The following is a 22,023-nucleotide window of genomic DNA, read 5'->3' as shown; positions in this document are numbered from 1 at the left end:
TCCCGAAATCCGATGCATCCACCATCAGCAAAAGGGGTTTCTGGGGATCGAATGGCGTAAGGCAAGTATTGGAAAGCAACGCCGATTTCAACTGGCGAAAGGCGCGTTCGCATTCCGTCGTCTAGACGAACGGAACACCTTTACGGCGTAAGCGATGAAGCGGAGCTGAAATGGAAGAGGCGTGGCGCACATAGCGATGACAATAATTAATTTTTCTTAGCACACTCTGCAGCTGCTTCAAATTCTGCGGCGAAGGCAAGTCTTGTATGGCACTGAGGTGCTCTGAACTGGGATGTATGCCTTGGGCATTGAGTACATGGCCCAGATAGGGTAAGTCACGAGCAAAAAACACACATTTGTCCTTCCGCAAGCAAAGACCATTTTGTCGCAAGACCTGAAATAATGTTCTGAGATTGGCTAAATGTTCTTCTTCTGTTTTTCCGGAGATCACAATATCGTCCAGATAGTTTGCTGCAGTAGGGACCGACGCACAAACAGTTTGCAGATATTGCTGAAACAATGTGGGGGCAGATGCACACCCGAATGGCAGTCTTTTGAATAGATACAAACCAAGATGCGTGTTAACCACCAAAACGCGCTGAGATTCTTCGTCCACCGGTATTTGCAAGTACGCATCTGCTAGGTCCAACTTCGAAAAATATTTACCCGGGCACAGTTTGTCAAAAAGATCTTCCGGGCGGGGTAAAGGAAAAGTTGCAATCACTAGTTGTGGATTCACTGTTACCTTGAAGTCCACATAAAAGTCTCAAGTTTCCAGAAGGTTTTGGCCAAATTACTAAGGGTGATGCCCAGAGTGAAGCCTGCACACGTTCAATCACACCTTGTGATTCCAAATCGTTTAATGTTCTTGCGACCTCATCACGCAATGCGTGGGAAACATTGTGCGCTCTGAAAAATTTCGGCTGCGCGTTTACTTTCAGTTCCAAATGTGTTTTATAGTTCTTAGCGCAACCAAGGCCTGGTGCAAAAATGTCTGCAAACTCTTCACATAGACGAGAAACACTGTCTGAAGGCACAGTCTGGTTCACTGATAGGACCTGATTGACTATAGACAAGTTAAACAACTGAAATAAATCTAAACCAAACAAATTCACTGCAGAAGAAGAACGCAGGACGTAGAATGACACAAGTTTTGTTTGTCCCTTGTATGTTGCAAGAAGGCTGCACTGTCCTAACTCAGGGATAGCTTGTCCTGAATAACTACTTCACATTCGCGGCACGCAACGGAGGGGTGCCCAGCCATTTGTACATGTCCTGATTGATCAGTGAAACTGCAGCTCCGGTATCGAGCTGGAATGGAATCACGTTGCTATTAATGTCCAAATCTAAAAACAGTTTATTGCCCAGCTGACGACAAGAGCGACTGTCTCGTGCAACGTGAACTGACACTGGTACAAAATCGCTTGCGACTTGACGGGATTTCCGTCGATGTCAACGCACACGATTTGTGGGATGAACAGAGTCTCAGTTAGAGAGAGTGGCACTTGGCGGGGTGGAATGAACTACATGAATTTCCGTGGGCGAAGGTTCACGAGCCGGAATATCCTTGGTTCGATTCTGATTCCGGCGCGAAGCAAAGGGCCTGGAATGGTTGCGAGTGTCCGATCTGAGCTTTTTCTGGCAAACACTTTGAACATGTCCTCTTTTATTACAGAAAAAGCAAATAGCCTGGCGTGACTGGCAATTCTCACGCGAATGTCTAGTAGCACACTGCGGGCATGATTTCACTGCATTTCCTTGCTGGCGCGGTATACGTGGCCGAGAGCCAGGTGGCAGCTGCGCGGATGGGCGCGAGGGCTGTTTACTGTTCCGTGCAGCACGCCCGGCGGGCCGGTTAATGTGACACACGGCCGGTGAAGTGTCAAATGATTCCTGAGCAAAGTCAAGTGTGTCCTGCCGATCCAATATGTCCATCACTTGTTGAAGGGAGGGATTGACTAGTTTCAAAATCTGTTCCCGTATACGAACATCAGAAACGTTCTGTGCAATTGGATCACGTACCATAGTATCTGAATAAGGGAGTCCACATTCACACTCAAAAGCACAATCCCTAGTAAGGCCTCGCAAGGGTGCAACCCACTTCCGATTAGTTTGACCGGCTGTACGTTTTGTACGAAAGAAGGTATACCCTTTTGCAACGACATTGACTGATTCTTTGAAATATGCATCTAATGCAGACAAAATTTCTTCGTAGGACAGAGTTGCTACGTCGCGTCGGGGAAATAATTTCACTATCACACAGTACGTCTGGACGCCTATGGATGCTAACAAAAAACGCTGCTGCTCATTACCTTGAATTCTGTAGGCGGCGAGATGGAATCCAAATTGGCGTGACCACTCCGTCCAGCTTTCCAGTGCAGCATCAAACGGACGAAAAGGTGGTGCAACAGTGTGTTGTGGCTGCGGTAGCGGTGGAGCGGCGGCTGGCGCATCGTTTTGCAGTGCACGTTGACCCTGGACAAGCTGTACAAGGGCATCCAATAAGGCCTGCGTCTGCTGATTCTGCAAGCGATAAAATTCGGACAGTACATCTGGAGATTGTGGCGAAGCCATGACACAAGTAAATCAGGGCAACAGTTTTGGTACAAACGCGATTTAGCTCGTCGCCAACTTTTGTGGACTGGCAAGACAGCCAATCCACTAGGACGGGAGGCGAAAGGGCACGCGTTTAAGCTCACGCAGGATGGCGTGAGGTCTGGAACAGGACAAGGTCTTTACAGTAGCAAAAATAGTACGTAGCTTCTGGAATACTTAACTTTAATCCATACTTGGTGAACATTGGTCTGACGGTACATGCATCACAAGATAAATAGCAATTGATAATGGCGCCTTGCTAGGTCGTAGCAAATGACGTAGCTGAAGGCTATACTAACTATCGTCTCGGCAAATGAAAGCATAATTTGTCAGTGAACGATCGCTAGCAAAGTCTGCTGTACAACTGGGGCGAGTGCAAGGAAGTCTCTCTAGACCTGCCGTGTGGCGGCGCTCGGTCTGCAATCACTGATAGTGGCGACACACGGGTCCGACCTATACTACCGGACCGCGGCCGATTTAAAGGCTACCACCCAGCAAGTGTGGTGTCTGGCGGTGACACCACACTACAACCATCCAAGCAGGCACTGTTAGGGCGACAAAACTTCAGCGTATACCGTTCCATTCAAGTCAATGAGACATAACTTTCAGGCAACAAGAAGGTAATTCCAAACGGATTGTCTCCTAAGATTGCAGTTATTCTTCCACCATACCAGCACCGCTCACAGCGTAGAATCATTCACGAATGAGACGTGGTTTGACATGCATTGAGATTCAGACGCACACACACTATGTGATCAAAAGTAACCGGACAGCCAGAAAAGCATACGTTTTTCATATTAGGTGCACTGTGCTGCCACCTACTGCCAGGTATTATTTATCAGCGACCTCAGTAGTCATTACACATCGTGAGAGAGCAGAATGGGGCACTTCGAGGGACTCACGGACTTCGAACGTAGTCAGGTGATTGGTTGTCGCTTGTGTCATACGTCTGTAAGCGAGATTTCTACACTTCTCAACATCTCTCGGTCCACTGTTTCCGGTGTGATAGTGAAGTGGAAACGTGAAGAGACACACACAGTACTAAAGCGTACATGCCGACCTCGTCTGTTAACTGACGGAGACCGCCGACCGTTGAAGAGGGTCGTAATGTGTAACAGACAGACATCTATCCAGAAAATCACACGGGAATTGCAAACTGCATCGGGATCCACTGCAAGTACTATGACAGTTGCCCACCCGGTTAGCTGTGTGGTCTAACGCACGGCTTTCCAGATTGCGAAGGAGCGCCTGGTCCCCGGCACGAAGCCGCCTGGCGACATGTGTCGAGGTCCAGTGAGCTGGCCAGTGTCGGTATGGTTTTTAGAAGGCTTCCCATCTGCCTCGGCGAATGCGGGCTGGTTCCTCTTAAACTACGTCTGCGACTGCTGGGCAAACAAGTTCTCCATGTACGCGTACACCACCCCACCATTACTCTACCATATAATGGGTTACACTCGTCTGGTGTGAGGCGTTACCTGCGGGGGGAGGGGGGGAGGGGGGGGGGACAATCCACCAGGGGACGAGAACCGCACAATACCCCTGAAAGAGTTGTTCGATGTGGCACAACAGAAGGGTGCCGTGGACTGCGGTAGTCGTCGTGGGGTGTGGACCACAGCGGCTGTGGCGGGGACGGAGCCTCTCTGTCGTTTCTAGATCGCCGGTTAACAAACAATGCTATACAATGACAGTTAAGCTGGAGGTGAGAAAACTTGGATTTCATGGTCGAGTGGCTGTTCATAAGACACACATCACACCGGTAAATACCAAACGACGCCTCGTTTTGTGTAAGGAGCGTAAACATTGGACGATTGACCAGTTGAAAGACGTTGTGTGGAGTGACGAATCACAGTAAATAACGTGGCGATCCGATGTCAGTGTGTGGGTATGGCGAATGCCCGGTGAACTTCATCTCCAAGCGTGTGTAGTGCCAACAGTAAAATTCGTAGGAGGAAGTGTTATGGTGTGGTCGTGTTTTTTATGAAGGGGGCTTGCACCCCTTGTTGCCTTGCGTGGCACTATAACAGCACAGGCAAGATTGATGTTTTAAGCACCTTCTAGCTCCCCACTGTTGAAGAGAAATTCGGGGATGGCGATTGCATCTTTCAACACGATAGAGCACCTGCTTATAATGCACAGCCTGTGGCAATAACATCCCGGTAATTGAGTGGCCTGCACAGAGTCCTTATCTCAATCCTTTGGGATGTTTGGGAACGCCGACTCCGTGCCGGGCCTCACCGACTGACATCGATACCTCTCCTCAGTGCAGCACTCCGTGAAAAATGAGCCGCGATTTCCCCAAGAAACCTTCCAGCACCTGATTGAACGTTTTATCGTTCCTCTTTTCCTTAAGCTTCTCCTTTAAACTTGTCACTCGAGAGTCTTCTCTGACGTCAGCATTCCTTCTCCTGTGGAGTAGTGTTACTCAGCTAAGCTTCTTAAGAACCGCTTCTACGACGATGGTATTCTTTGTTCATTTCTTCTTACTACAGCTCATGACTCACTTCCACATGTCGTGTTTCGTATTAACTTTCGTTCTGAGAACTACTTAGAACAGGATTTCCCAAGCTGTTACTCTCATACAAGACGTTGTGAATCATAGTACGTGAATAGAACACCTGGTTTATTTGAAGATTAATATAAATTAAAAATGGGAAAACTTTCTTTAATCGGTGATAACTTCAATTTTAAATCATAATTAATAATCAGGTACATTAAAAAATTAAAAAAAGTAGTTAATGTTGTCAAAATGACGGGGAGAAAGAACGTCATGTTGTTAACAGTTTTTCGCGGAGCATTTATTCGCTTTCCACCGAACACCAGTGTTCTGAAAAACACAGTTTGGGAAACCCTGTTACACATTGTTCCGATGGTGAAAATAAATTTTTCTATTTGGTTTTGTAGATGTTATACAGCCACAAATTAGAAGGCATTTTCTAAGCAGTCGAACGATTACTTTTATTTCCTAATCGTTTCTTGTTATTCTGTTGGGGACTGGCTATTAGCGCATGGAAGCCATAGCCCATATTTCCTTCAGAGATAGTATAAAATTTTGCATCAGCATTTGGTCAGCATATGTATCAAACATAATCTGAGACAAACTGCATCATTGTCTTACCCCCAAATTTGTCCTGGTCCTAGGTAGCATTTTTATGTTAACTTCATCGAAAGCTTTCACATAGTGTATGATTAGAAAAAGTGTGTCTCTATTCACATCTCCGTGTTTCTCAATGATTTATCTAACAGCGAACGTATTATCTGTGCTCCGTCTACATTTCCTGACGCCCGTTTGCTCTTCTAACAGAATATTTTCAACAATTACTGCTAGTCTGTGTGTACTATTTTAATATATACACTGAAGGCCCAAAGAGACCGGTACACCTGCCTAATGTCGTGTAGAGCCCCCTCTAGCACGCAGAAGTGCCGCAACACGACGTGGCACGAACTCAACTAATGTCTGAAGTAGTGCTGGAGGGCACTGACACCATTAGTCCTGCAGGGCTGTCCATAGATCCGTGAGAGTACGAGGGGGTGGAGATCTCTTCTGAACAGTACGTTGCGAGGCATCGACGATATGCTCGATAATGTTCTTGTCTGGGGAGTTTAGTGGCCGAAGAAAGTGTTTAAACTCTGAAGATTGTTCCTGGAGCCACTCTGTAGCAATTCTGGACGTGTGGGGTGTCGCATTATCCGACTCCAATTGCCCATGTCCGTCGGACTGCACAATAGACATGAATGGATGCAGGTGATCAGACAGGAATGCCAATGTACTTGCCACCAGTCCGAGTCGTACATAGACGTATCAGAGGCCCCGTATCACTCCAATTGCACACACCCCACATCATTACAAAGCCTCCAGCAGCTTGAACAGTCCCCTTTCGATATGCAGTGTTCATGGATTCATGAGGTGGTCTGCGTACCTGTACACGTCGATCCGCTGGATACAATTTGAGACTCGTCCACCAGGCAATATGTTTCTAGTCATCAAGAGTCCAATTTCGGTGTTGATGGGCCAAGGCTAGGTGTAAAACTTCGCGTTGTGCAGTCATCAAGGGTACACGAGTTGGCCTTCGGTTCGGAAAGCTCTTATCGATGATGATTCGTTGAATGGTTTTCACGCTGACGCTTGTTGATGGCCCAGCATGAAATCTGCAGTAGATTGCGGAAGGGTTGCACTTCCATCACTTTGGACGATTTTCATCAGTCGTCGCTGGTCCCGTTCTTGCTAGATCATCTTCCGGCCGCTGCGATGTCAGAGATTTGAGGTTTTACCGCATTCCTGATACTCACAGCACACTCGTGAAATGGTTGTACGGGAAAATTGCCACTTCATCGCTACCTCGGAGATGCTCTGTCCCATCGCCCGTGCGCCGACTAGAACACCACGTTCAAATTCACTTAAATCTTGATAACCTGCCAAGGTAGCAGTAGTAACCGATCTGACAACTGCGCCAGACACTTGTTGTCTTATATAGGCGTTGGCGACCGCAACACCATATTATTTGTATTTGAATACGCATGCCTATACTAGTATCTTTGGCGCTTCAGTGTATGTATTTCTTATCAAGTCTTTAGAAGAGATATTCCCGTGCAGTTATTGCAACTACTTCTGTTCCCTGTCTCCTTTGTTATGAAAAACTAATATTGCAGCTAATATCCAGTCCACAGGAATGTTATTATTTATCCAACATGTATTAATGTACTTGGGGAATCTGGATTCCAGCGCGGGAGATGTATTTATAAACAACTCTGTGCTAATCTCATACTGCCCAGAGTTCATTTGACACATCGCAATATTTAGTTCCTCCATTTAAATTCTGTCTGCATGAAACAGACGGCCATATCGAATGTCACAGAACTAAAACTGATATGCTTACGTGTTTAACTTTGACTCAAAAAATGTGTGCGGAATGCATTCGGCACACACCCAGATCGACTAAATCCAGGACTCACATTAACTGTTGAAGGCACGCTGTACTCCATTCATCTAGCTTGCAATGTACATCACGTGCATCCAGATGCTCTTTTATGAACAGGGGTATCAAAAGAATAACCCCAAAAGAAAATTTTATTGGAATACACCAGGTGGCAAATTCTTAATTTCTCACTTAGTAAATATTCGTATTCAATGTGTGCTCAAATCAGTATCGATAGACGGTGGCTATATGTTGTAACTGGGAATCCTGCAGTGCCAGTTCGTCTCAAAATTTTGAACGCACCGCATGCCCCAACTGCGACAACAGACACTGGTGTGTCGGTTTTTCGTTCTACCTCGTGCAAAACTTCAACATACATTTCAAATATTGCAATGGTTTCAAGAGGAGTAAAACACCATGTTTCTACGAAAACATTCATCACAGATGTCAGTGACGAGCAAGACTATCCACTGTTGATATCATACATTAAGCTACAAGAACCGAAAAGTTGACACGAATGTCCTTAATTCTTATGGAAAGCTTATGTAACAGCTTACTTAAAGCATGAAATTTTGAAACTAGATGTTTTGGTTTCCATTTTCACTTAAATAGAATTTAAATTCCGTCGAAGAAATATGTGTCAGTTAACAAAGGCAGTCACTCAGAATAAACTCAGATCATCAGCAGACTACCTTTCTCCTAGCACCCACATTCCTTGGAAATGTTTGAGTATAAGATGCTTATTGGTTACTATAGAAATAAATATTCCTCTGAACCATTTTAAATGTGCATCACGCAACTCTCATTAGTGTTACTACTAGGATTACAGCACACAGAAATTTAAAACCATAAACTAGCGTGGTAGATGAAAATTACCTCACTGAGATGGGCATTAACTTCAAACGCAACTGACCCATGACATGTTCTCGAGCGCGAAAGGTTCTAGACTATGGCGGTGATTGCACTACCAAGGGAGACTTGTGAGCAAGTATTACTGACTTTCCAAGTGATGTCACTGATAAGTTTATTACAAAACTTAGTGTTTGCAATGCAAATAGTGGGCAAGGCCACTACAGAAGGCTGGCACAAATTTAAAAGAGGTTCCGCAAACGTCCCTGCTATTGTATCATAAATAAGTGGTTGAGGCCCCGTCGTCTATATTTCTGAGACTGCTGGTAATTTCTGCTCGAATCTCCTTGGCTATTCATGTCGTACAACACAGATCAAAACGAAAATTTCTGTTCCGACACTGACAATGTTGAGTGTTCAATGAAAATGTTCAAGGCAATCTTAAAATGCGTTTTAGACAGGTACGTGGCGAGTAAAACTGTGAGGGACGGGAAAAACCCACCGTGGTTCAACAACAAAGTTAGGAAACTACTGCGAAAGCAAAGAGAGCTTCACCGCAAATGTAAACGCAGCCAAAACCTATCAGACAAACAGAAGCTAGACGATGTCAAAGTTAGCGTAAGGATGGCTATGCGTGAAGTGTTCAGTGAATGCGAAAGTAAAATTCTATGTACCGACTTGACAGAAATTCCTAGGAAATTCTGGTCTTACGTAAAATTAGCAAGTGGCTCTAAACAGCATATCCAGACACTCAGGGATGATGAAGGCATTGAAACAGAGGATGTCACGCGTAAAGCTGAAATACTAAACACCTTTTTCCAAAGCTGTTTCACATCTACCTCTACATCTACATTTATACTCCGCAAGCCACCCAACGGTGTGTGGCGGAGGGCACTTTACGTGCCACTGTCATTACCTCCCTTTCCTGTTCCAGTCGCGTATGGTTCGCGGGAAGAACGACTGTCTGAAAGCCTCCGTGCGCGCTCTAATCTCTTTAATTTTACATTCGTGATCTCCTTGGGAGGTATAAGTAGGGGGAAGCAATATATTCGATACCTCATCCAGAAACACACCCTCTCGAAACCTGGCGAGCAAGCTACACCGCGATGCAGAGCGCCTCTCTTGCAGAGTCTGCCACTTGAGTTTGCTAAACATCTCCGTGACGCTATCACGCTTACCAAATAACCCTGTGCCGAAACGCGCCGCTCTTCTTTGGATCTTCTACATCTCCTCCATCAACCCGATCTGGTACGAATTCCACACTGACGAGCAATAATCAAGTATAGGTCGAACAAGTGTTTTGTAAGCCACCTCCTTTGTTGATGGACTACATTTTCTAAGGACTCTCCCAATGAATCTCAAACTGGTACCCACCTTACCAACAATTAATTTTATATGATCACTCCACTTCAAATCGTTCCGCACGCATAGTCCCAGATATTTTACAGAAGTAACTGCTACCAGTGTTTGTTCCGCTATCATATAATCATACAATAAAGGATCCTTCTTTCTATGTATTCGCAATACATTACATTTGTCTATATTAAGGGTCAGTTGCCACTGCCTGCACCAAGTGCCTATCCGCTGCAGATCTTCCTGCATTTCGCTACTATTTTCTAAAGCTGCAACTTCTCTGTATACTACAGCATCATCATTCTTACTTTGTTTATCAGGCGACAGTGCGGAACTGTATCGAACGCCTTCCGGAAGTCAAGGAAAATGGCATCTACCCGGGAGCCTGTCTGGGTCTCATGAACAAATAAAGCGAGTTGGGTCTCACACGATCGCTGTTTCCGGAATCCATGTTGATTCCTGGATAGTAGATTCTGGGTTTCCAAAAACGACATGATACTCGAGCAAAAAACATGTTCTAAAATTCTACAACAGATCGACGTCAGACATAAAGGTTTTGCGCATCTGCTCGACGACCCTTCTTGAAGACTGGGACTATCTGTGCCCTTTTCCAATCATTTGGAACCTTCCGTTCCTCTAGAGACTTGCGGTACACGGCTGTTAGAAGGGGAGCAAGTTCTTTCGCGCACCCTGTGTAGAATGGAATTGGTTTCCCGTCAGGTCCAGTGGACTTTCCTCTGTTGAGTGATTCCAGAGGACGACCGCACTGCAGTTCCTTCTCTATATCCTCGCACGAACGAAAAAATGGCTGACATCGAAATAAGTGTCCAAGCAATAGAAAAGCAACTGAAATCACTGAACAGAGGAAAGACCACTGGACCGGACGGGATACCAATTCGATTCTACACAGAGTACGAGAAAGAACTTGCCCCCTTCTAACAGCCGTGTATCGCAAGTCTCTACGCGAAAGAACTTGCCCCCTTTGTAACAGCCATGTACCGCAAGTTTCTTAGCGGAACAGAAGGTTTCAAATAATTGGAAAAGAGCACAGGTAGTTCCAGTTTTCAAGAAGGGTCGTCGAGCAGATGCACAAAACTATAGGCATATTTCTCTCACCTCGCTCTGTTGTAGAATTTTAGAACATATTTTTTGCTCGCGTGTCATGTCATTTCTGCAAACGCATAATCTACTCTGTACGAATATGCATGAATTCCGGGAACAGCGATCGTGTGAGACCCAACTCGCTTTATTTGTTCATGAGACCCAGACAGGCTCCCGGGTAGATGCCATTTTCCTTGACTTCCGGAAGGCGTTCGATACAGTTCCACACTATCGCCTGATAAACAAAGTAAGAGCCTACGGAATATCAGACCAGCTGTGTGGTTGGGTTGAAGAGTTTTTAGCAAACAGAACACAGCATGTTGTTCTCTATGGACAGACGTCTACAGACGTTAAAGTAACCTCTGGCGGCCACAGGGGAGTGTTATGGGACCATTGCTTTTCACAATATATACAAATTACCTAGTATATAGTGTCGGAAGTTCCATGCGGCTTTTCGCGGATGATGCTGTGGTATACAGAGAAGTTGCAGCATTGGAAAATTGCAGCAAAATGCAGGAAGATCTGCAGTGGATAGGCACTTGGTGCATGGAGTGGCAACTGACCCTTAACATAGACAAATGTAATGTACTACGAATACATAGAAGGAAGGATCCTTGATTGTTTGATTATATGGTAGCGGAAAAACACTGGTAGCAGTTACTTCTGTAAAATAACTGGGAGTATGCGTACGGAACGAATTGAAGTGGAATGATCATATAAAATTAATTGTTGGTTAGGCGGGTGCCAGGGTGAGATTCATTGGGAGAGTCCTTAGAAAACGTAGTCCATCAACAAAGGAGGAGGCTTACAAAACACTCGTTCGACCTGTACTTGAGTATTGATCATTAGTGTTGGATCCGTACCAGGTCGGGTTGACAGAGGAGACAGAGAAGATCCAAAGAAGAGCGGCGCGTTTCGGCACAGGGTTATTTGGTAAGCGTGATAGAGGCGCTCTGCATCGCGGTGTAGCTTGCTGTCCAGCTTTCGAGAGAGTGCGTTTCTGGATGAGGAATGGAATATATTGCTTCCTCCTGGAACAGGAAAGGGAGGTAATGACAGTGGCACAGAAAGTGCCCTCCCCCACACACCGTCGGGTGGCTTGAGGAGTATAAATGTAGATGTAGATGTAGATATAAAGGTGGTTCTGGTGACGCGTCTGTTCGTCAGGATAGAGGTCAGGAGCGGAGGGCGTTGTAAAATGAAAAGTAATGAAGTGGAATGGACACAGTTTATTCCTGTAACGATGATACATTGGTGCCTACGTAGGGCTGAGCAGCCCCAAGAGGGGTTGCCGTCTGCTCGTCAGAGAGGCAGAGGCTAGAGGAGCGACTACTCGGGGCCGAGGTCAGAAGCTAAGAGAGCGCGGAGCTGTTTCCGAGCCGCCCTCGCCGCTCCCAGCCACGTCCCCACGTGATCACACGATTAGTCTCTGATTGGAGGATTGATTCCGCCAACGCGCCTTGCTAGTAGCGTACCCCCGTCAGCGCAACCAACCCGTGGGACTTGTGTCTGACCGAGGAGCACGTGGCAGGAATGTGCCGACCATGGTCTTCCGGCCATCACCTTCCACCACAGTATGCCCAAGCCGGCTACGGCCGGACATTATGCATGGAAAATTTATTTAATAAAATTTTGTCGGCAATGATCCCTCTTGGGGGGGTCTCCTCCCTGCACATCCTTTCCCCTTCCGAAGAAGGCTCTGTGGATGAAAATGAATGAGCTTATTCTAATTGATTATTCCATTTAAAAAATATATAATCATTATGAAAGGTCCCAGAAACTAACATCCATAACATAGTGATATCAATATGTGCAAAAGTTACAAAGTGGCCTGAAGGAAGGCTCTTGAATAACAAACTTGTGAAGTTGGTGCGACGGCAGTGGGGCGGCGCCATGCTGTGAGTGTGTGTCGGCGGTATCAGTGGTGGTGGGTACCCAGGCGATGATGAGGGGCACCGGAGCACAGCACACTGAAACACTCCACACTCGTGGGGGTGAGCGAATGCTCCCAGGCCTAACAGTCACAAGGGGGTTTTTCCCCGTAATATTACTTTGACTTCTTAAATCTAGGATTGCAATGGTAATTGCCCAAGTGGGTGAATGGGAACATTACAAAATGACAAAAATTTAAAGAGAAAACAAAATGACTTACATGAGGGTTAAGACTCGACAGTTAAATTGTGATTCCATAGACTTTACATAGAAATACAAATCCATTACAAAATTAGTTCATTGACCTCACACCTAGACTACAGCTTAATTCTAAGGGGGGTTATGACTGATCGCATGCACCAAGGTTGGCAGGTAGTTTCAGGTGTGATATTCACCTTCAGGTTGTGGGGGTGGTACTACTTCTCGGGAGGACGTGAAACATTTTCAAAACCCTCTTTTACAGAGTATCCAGGATACTATAATCAGAATCATTGCAATGATGATTACCGAACCAGCGCTGGGTAATACAACGGTGGTTGATCGCTTGGTTTGGTGCCAATCAGCAATATGTGAGGCCACTCGGTCACGAGCAACTTGGTTATGTTCCTGGGTAAGGAGATGATTGATCGATTGGAGTAGATCTGAATCACTGGTATTCAGAGATTTCAGGAAGGTATAAGGTAAATGTGGGAATGGTGACATGAAAGGTGGAGTGCAACTGAGCTGATATCCTCATAGAAGCAGCGTATACGTCACATCTTGAACTATTATACACTAGGCCACTATTATTCAGTGTTACCCGGTACGATTCAGTCTCTGTCATTAAACGGTGGCACACCAGGGTGGCGGTGACAGTCTGTGGAACACCGAACAGAAAACTGTTGGCAACAGGCTGAATTATTGGTTGACGAAGTGAGACTAGAACACGAGGACATGGAGGTGTAGTAGTTTCAGCTAAAAACAGTGACATCTCGCACTCAGTAGTGTTAGTGTGTAAAATTAGCGTGGAGCGTAAGTAATGTGTTGTATGGAAGCAACTGGATAGTTCAGCGCGAGAGAGAGTGGCGTGAGTTTGTCGATCCCGACTAACTATTAAAAATTCTTGAGTCTGCCAAACAACATGGTGGTGAAGGGTAGCCCAAGAGACTGGAAAAGTGGATATTTGATAGCACTCGTTTTCGCAATTTGCGCACGTGATTGGCAACCTCATCCGCATCCGAATACCGTCCGAATTACGGGTAAGTCGGACCTCCAACGCAGCATAGTAAAAGGGGAGGTTGCTTTTCCGCACGGCATAAAGCATTTGTTTAGGGGCAAAAATTTGCGACGACACATTGTGTAGGATGTGCAAGAAGGGCTCTGAGGGTAATAGATGTGGACTGAGCTTTCCTTGCAGTCCGAGTTGAATGGCCGAGTGTAACATGTGCACGTGTAACTGTGCTGTGTGTATATTAAATAAAAGAATCTGCGTGGTCTTCACAATGTCCAATGTGATAGTCAGATTACGGAATCCCGAGCTAAGATGAGTCCACTCTTGGTTAAAGGATTGATCAAGTGCACCATAGTGTCGTTTTAGTCTGTCGGCTACAACTAGTATTTGTCTAGTTGTGGCTAACAGGTTATTCTCAAGATGTGTCAGGCGCACCTGTTGATGTACCAACACTTCCTGATTAACTTGTGTTTCCGAAAGCGCATGCTGTGTGTCCAAATGTCAGCGTTTTGCGTCTGTTTCGTCAGGAGTCCCAAAGCCAGATTTTAATAATGTACCTCCAACGGGCAACCAGGCTCGTTTGAAACGAGGCCGTAGTACTGCATCCCTAATACTGTTCAGTTGACTTCGAAGGGTTGAAATAATTCTAGTCACTTCCCACAAAGATCGGAGAAACTTATGTTCCTTCGTCTGCGTCAAGAAGGTTTCATATTTTGACAATTGCTGAGCTGTATCATACAAAGCACGGTCTTCCTCTTCTAATAATGGTAAGTTGACATCAGCTAACACAATAACATAATGTGGAGTATGCACCAGATTGTGACGACGTCCAAAAAGCACGCCAGATGTGGTAGGGTTGACGTGAAATGGAGGCGCCTTAACGGCGACGACGACAATCATTGAGATTAACATACTTCCCACTGCGGATGATAAATTGACAGCCATTTGAACGGAGGTTGCTTTCAGCTTCCAACGTTGATAACGGTCGACTGCGAGAGAAAGTATTAGTGGCCCTACAAGTAAAAATTTCCTGGCTTACTTGATGAGTAATTCAGAGATGACAGAGGGGGTACAACGTTGTAGCAATAATTACCTGGCAAGTAGCGACGATGGACCAGTTCAGTCACGCTTACTGATGAAGAAGGCCACGAAGTAGAATCATGGCAGGCAACGAACAGTTTGGCAGCCGTGGAGATAGCAAGGCGGCAAGACAATGGTGTAATTCAACACTGAGTATCCGCTGATCAATCACGCGTCAGCAAAAAAGACGCTAAACGCGGAGGCAGTACTACGCAGCGCAGACTAAGCGTAACTCGCTGGGAAAATTTTTCAACCTGCTATGGGACGAAGGCCAAGTGTCGTTAATTAATTTGAGATTTTGTACGAAGAAAGTTTTTTTTTAAATGAATAAAATGAGAAGGAATCCTGTGATCGCGGTGTAAACCTGCACAGCCTAGGCACCTCCCACGCATTGGCCACTACGCAGGGGCACCCACCCCGCTAAGGCTCGACACGGCGACAGGGGTGAAGTACTTCATAAATTTCAGAAGTAATATTGAGTGGTTTTTCAGCTGTATAAAACCCGAATGAGGGTAGGGCAACTCAAGTTAACTCTATAATCATAGGATCTTTAGTTACAGAGCTGCTCAGCCATACGTAGGCACCAATGTATCACCGTTACAGGAATAAACTGGGTCCATTCCACTTCTGACACCACTTGTTCGTCAGGATAGAGGTCAGGAGCGGAGGGCGTTGTAAAATGAAAAGTAATGAAGTGGAATGGACACAGTTTATTCCTGTAACGATGATACATTGGTGCCTACGTAGGGCTGAGCAGCCCCAAGAGGGTTTGCCGTCTGCTCATCAGAGAGGCAGAGGCTAGAGGAGCGACTACTCGGGGCCGAGGTCTGAAGCTAAGAGAGCGCGGAGCTGTTTCCAAGCCGCCCTCGCCGCTCCCGGCCGCGTCCCCACGTGATCACACGATTAGTCTCTGATTGGAGGATTGATTCCGCCAACGCGCCTTGCTAGTAGCGTACCCCCGTCAGCGCAACCAACCCGTGGGACTTGAGTCTGACCGAGGAGCACGTGGCAGGAATGTGCCGACCATGGTTTTCCAGCTAGCACCTTCCACCACAGTATGCCCAAGCCGGCTACGGCCGGACATTATGCATGGAAAGTTTATGTAATAAAATTTTGTCGGCAATGATCCCTCTTGGGGGGTCTCCTCCCTGCACACGTCTCTCGCAGTGACCTCGTCCAGTTTGAGATATGGGGGTGGTTCGTTACTGCGACCGTTACTATGGCTCTGACGGCTCAGACGATGGTACAAAGACTACGACTTACCATACCAGTAGAGACGGATCCAGAACTTAGATTGGAGAAAGATATTGCCGCGAACTTTCAAGGAACCACGGAATTATTGGACGATGACAGTGAACCGAAGGCGTCGGATTGCTCCAGATGTCGCACCTCTCGTTTGTGATTTGGCATTGTGCTAAAGGAGAGGTTGCTCCTTATGTGGAGGAACTCTTCGAATTCGATTACAGCAAGTGGTCACGCGACGACATAGTTACATACCTTCATGCTACATGCTAAAATTTGGAACCAGGCAGTGCCAGAGGGCTGCAAATATGTAGACATGAAGAATAAAGATTTAGAGTGTTACTAACGTTAGTTTTATGCAAAAAGTTTTAAGAGTTGTCACATGAAAAAACCAGAAACACTAATTTTCAGCACGTTCTGGCACATCGGACAGCAAATCGGTAGTTTCTCGTCTGAAACTAAATGGTATTACAGCGAGCTTGGCTGATTTAACGTACCTTTCTACCTATGACTGCAGTTTTGTACCACGAAAATATTACGGCATAATTTTTACTCTATTGGTTACGACTATTTTCTAATTATCTGTCCTCTCTTGTGTACTGTCATATTGAGGATATGCGCGCGAAAACACAATACATGGTTTAGAGGACCTCCATTCGAAGGTTAAATTTGCTCTCCACAAATCTCAATGTTTCAAAAAATGGCTCTGAGCACTACGGGACTTAACATCTATGGTCAACAGTCCCCTAGAACTTAGAACTACTTAAACCTAACTAACCTAAGGACATTACACACATCCATGCCCGAGGCAGGATTCGAACCTGCGACCGTAGCAGTCGCGCGGCTCCGGACTGAGCGCCTAGAACCGATAGAACACCGCAGCCTGCAATGTCAATGTTGTCCGCAGCTCGTGGTCGTGCGGTAGCGTTCTCGCTTCCTGCGCCCGGGTTCCCGGGTTCGATTCCCGGCGGGGTCAGGGATTTTCTCTGCCTCGTGATGACTGGGTGTTGTGTAATGTTCTTAGGTCAGTTAGGTTTAAGTAGTTTTAAGTTCAAGGGACTGATGACCATAGATGTTAAGTCCCATAGTGCTCAGAGTCATTTGAGCCAATCTCAATGTTTATGTTGCTGCTGTGTGTCACTAGTCAATGGTGACGTTCACTTGTATTTATATCAGTGAGGTGCAATGTTATACATTCGTTTACTTTTACTCTTCATAACTCTCTCTCTCTCTCTCCCTCTCTCACTCTCTCTCTCTCTCTCTCTCTCTCTCTCTCTCTCTCTCTTTCTTTCTGTCTCTCCTTCTCCCTCAAGATCTCTCTCTCTCTCTCTCTCTCTCTCTCTGTGTGTGTGTGTGTGTGTGTGTGTGTGTTTGTGTGTGAACTGCTTTATCTTTTGCGTCGTCTTTTTTTGTATATATCCTTTAATGTATTAAATAGTGCGCCTTTGTGTAGTTAGGTGTGGTCGCTTGTAATCTGTTTTCTTTTCTGCTATTACATTCTGTACTTTGAAGATTTCTACTATTCTAAGCTTTTGCTGCACGCTGTGGCTGTATTTTAATTTTTTTATATGAGTCTATTTCAACTGAGTGGTTGTTGTTGGCTACTTAGTGGTCCAGAAATATGGGTTTGGAACCATACCCTTTCAAGGCACTGAGGGGCACAAAATATATTTTAACGTTCCTTGATCTTTTCCCTATGTATACTGACAAGATTTTCATGTAAGTTGGTCTATACCTGATCTGTTGAAGTTGTCTGTTGATGCTTCCTAAGTTTTGAGAGTATCCTGCACGGTCTTCTCTGTTCTGCATCCCGTCTGGAGATCTGAAAATTAGTACGCCCGCACCATATTGCCTATCAACACAATAATACCTTCGCTACCAAGTCGATAGTGCTCCAGGAACCTTACGCACAAAACATGGCGCCAGGTGTATACGCGTAATGCACTCAGGAGCCGTGTCGAACGAAATCATTTTGGTAGTCAAGGTGTTACGGTTTGGGGAGGCAATACGTTGCGGGTGTTCAGACCTTCAAATCATTGAACAACGTGGATTCACCAGTCAATGTTATTGTGACTCTGTAACTTTCCCCATGCTCGTCTTTTCAGATGTGCATTCGACCCTGACTTTATTTTTATAGATGACAATGCACGACTAAATGGAACAGCGCAGGTGAAGGAGCTCTTGAAATCTGAAATGAGAGGATATTCGCGAATGGACTGCCCTGCCCATTCACCCGAGTTAAACCCCATCGAACAGGTGTCGCACCCGTTGTGAGTATTCCAGCAGGTCCACATATATCAATGAAAATCCAGCAGCTATCAACCGCGTTGCTGGAATGTCCTACCACAAGAAATCCTGACCAATCTTGCGGCCAGCAATGGAGCACGTTGGAGACCGTGCACAGCCGTCCGTGGTGATCGCACACCATATGAAGTATGATGTCTCGCCTTTTCTAATGTCCAGCGGACCAGCATATATCACGGTGACCTCAGTGTAATTATTGCCCTTATATAAAAGTGCCATTATCGTTCGTCCCATTGCGTGTTAGTTTCTTGTCACTTCTGTACTGTACTCTAGTGTACTGTACTATAGCAGTTCTTTCCATGTACGATTCAAGTTTCATCGAGCTATGTGACTTGGTAATGCCACATCATGCGTAAATTACTTTCGTCTTTTATTTATGCACATCAGTCTATGTCACTTTCCTATGCGCCATAATTTACGCCCTTCGAGTCTTTCACTCTGTGAGCCGAACGATCAGACAAAATGCCCATGCGTTGCTTCTCCAGGCGCCAGAAACTAAATCCATTCCAAAGTTGACAGGGCATCAAAGCGCCACCTGTTATACGAGGGTCACTCCAAAAGAAATGCACACTATTTTTGTAAAACTACAGTTTTCATTCTGCATCTGTGAAAGTTTTACAGTGTGTAGATACATCCTTCCCGCTTGTTTTCGAACTTAGTTCAACCTGTTCCCGTGAGTGGTGTCGTCAGAGCATGTCTTCAAGATGGCTGCTACACTTGACGTTCGTCATAAGCAACGTGCTGTCATAGAATTCCTGTGTTGTGAAAACGAGACAGTGGGAAACAACCACAAGAGGTTGAAAAAGGAGTATGGAGATGCTGCTGTCGATCGCAGTACAGTTAGTCGGTGGGCAAGCAGGTTACGTGTTCGACCACATCGGCAAAATCAGGATGTTTTGCTGTTGCACGCCAATGTACGGCCACATGTCAGTCAAAAAACCATGGAAGCGATCACAAAACTCGGATGGACGACACTGAAACACCCGCCTTACAGTCCTGATCTGCCTCCATGTGACTATCATCTCTTTGGGAAACCCAAAGACTCTCTTCGTGGAACAAGGTTTGAAGAAGATGGCTCCCTTGTGCACGCTGCCAAACAATGGCTCCAACAGCTTGGTCCAGAATTTTACCGTGCAGGTATACAGGCGCTGGTTCCAAGATGGCGCCAGGCAATTCCTAAAGTATGGATCTTCAACTGTAAAACTTTCAAACATGTAGAATAAAAGATGGATTTAAAAAAAAAAAGTGTGAATTTAATTTTTTTTTTTTTGGAGTGATCCTCATATATCGTCAAGTACAGTTGGTAAAGGGTGGTACAGGGTAAGATCAGATACAACGCAGAGATATCGATATCTCTCTACCATTACGCCAACAAGGCTATTTGGCAACATTCTGTGAGCGAATGACGTCTCTTTTTCCTTGTATCTTACAGACAACTGTTATCAACACAGAGCAGGATGTCTTCTGCTTAGGACATGCAAGCGCGTTTACTAAGTCTGCCTACGGGGGTCTTTCAGACGTCGCTCCCATAAAAAATAACTTTGACCTTGATTATAGACTAAACCTTAGCCAAACAGGAAAGTGGAAGAGGAATTTACTACTGGAAAGTATCTATATTTCCTGCGTGTGACATTTCTCCCTGTGTGAAAATGTCTAATCGAGTAGTTACCGTGAGATGCTGCGAAAGTGCTTTCGTAAATATAGGTGACTGACTGACTAGCCTCGAGCGAAGTGGTGCTGGGAAAGAAAGAGAACTCGTATTCGGCTCTAAGTTCAGATCTCAGTCCGACCATCCGGATTGAAGTTTTCCGTGATTTACCGTCCTATTTTCATATGTTTCCAGTCCGCCCCGGTAGCTGAGTGGTCAGCGTGACAGACTGTCAATCCTAAGGGCCCGGGTTCGATTCCCGGCTGGGTCGGAAATTTTCTCCGCTCAGGGACTGGGTGTTGTGTTGTCCTAATCATCATCATTTCATCCCCATCGACGCGCAGGTCGCCGAAGTGGCGTCCAATCGAAAGACCTGCACCAGGCGAACGGTCTACCCGACGGGAGGCCCTAGCCACACGACATTTCCATATGTTTCCAAAACTTAAAGAGCACCTTCGACGATTTCACTTGGACAGTGATGAAGCGGTACAAACTTGGGCGAGGTTGTAGCTCCGTCAGCAGAGTTAACATTGTACAGTGACAATATCAACAAACTGTTCTCTCGTTTGAAAGACATTTGTTCATCGAGATGTAGATATGTAAAGATGAAAACAAAGATTTAGATTGTTAACAACGTTTATTATCTTTAAAAAAATACTTCAAGAGGTTTCGCACAAAAGATTCGGAAGCATTACTTTTCACCACACTCTCATAACTTCGCAACCTGCTGCCAAAAGAAGAAGGAATATTTTACATTTTGTAGATTGCTGTCACGTTGTGACAGTGTGGGTACGTAGCATGCATACTGTTGTGCAAAGACCTCTGAAGGTACAATAGTATTTTTCCAGATATGGAATAAGGAAGCTGAATAACATGTAACTCATCACTCTCAAGACAGTGGACTTGTTGCTTTGGAGCACTGTACATTGTTGTCAACTTGTTCTTGTTGCAATTATTTGTCTCCGTAGCTACATTAAGAAATAGACTCAGCGAGCAAGAAGCGAATATACCTTGCAGTGACTGAATAAACTGAACGTTGGCCTGCTTCAGACAATTTTCATGCTATGCATTCATGCACACATTGATAAGCACATACCTCTCTCAAAGCACCGATAGTTATTTATCCATCAGCTAGAGTAGCTTATATTTGATCAGGAACTGCAAGGCATGTCTTAAACAAATTATCTAAAATCTGACGTGAGGCAGCCAATTAAACTGCCTGCCGTGCAGAATTGGTTTGCGAGAGCCTCTTAGCCAGTGGACAAAGGGACACAAACTGGTGTTCGTTTGCTGCTGTGAACACACTCAGCCCTTCGGCATGATGCCGTGGGGTTGTGGTGACCTGTTCACAACAGACCGTTTCTCTTGCGATAAAGAAATGTACGTGAGAAACGATAAAGTTCTGGACTGCGGAAAGATGTTTGCTTCCTTGCGCTGTCTTTGCGTAGTAGTACTTCGTGCAAAATCAGATTTACTTACACGTGATAATCTGCAGTCGTATTGAAAGTGGACAAAAATGTCGTTCTTTATTCGAGTTAATAGTTTCGTTGTAACACGTGAGAATCCATATACTATTTGTATTCAGTCGTCCAGGGATGCAACTCGTTTCTCCTACTGCTTTTCGACACTAGTACAGTGGGCATTAATGTGAATGTAGACTGTTAAATGTGTGTCCATGTTAAGTCACGTGATTCGTTGAACGGCACTTGTATGTCAAATATGAAATATGGTATTTAATTTATGAACAGTGTAATAATTTTGCTGTCAACCCATATTAATATTATAAATGTGAAAGT

This window comes from Schistocerca americana, chromosome 7 (assembly GCF_021461395.2).
Source record: "Schistocerca americana isolate TAMUIC-IGC-003095 chromosome 7, iqSchAmer2.1, whole genome shotgun sequence".
Classification (NCBI taxonomy): domain Eukaryota; kingdom Metazoa; phylum Arthropoda; class Insecta; order Orthoptera; family Acrididae; genus Schistocerca; species Schistocerca americana.
The sequence above is the reverse complement of the archived record's forward strand: the minus strand, read 5'-3'. Positions refer to the sequence as shown.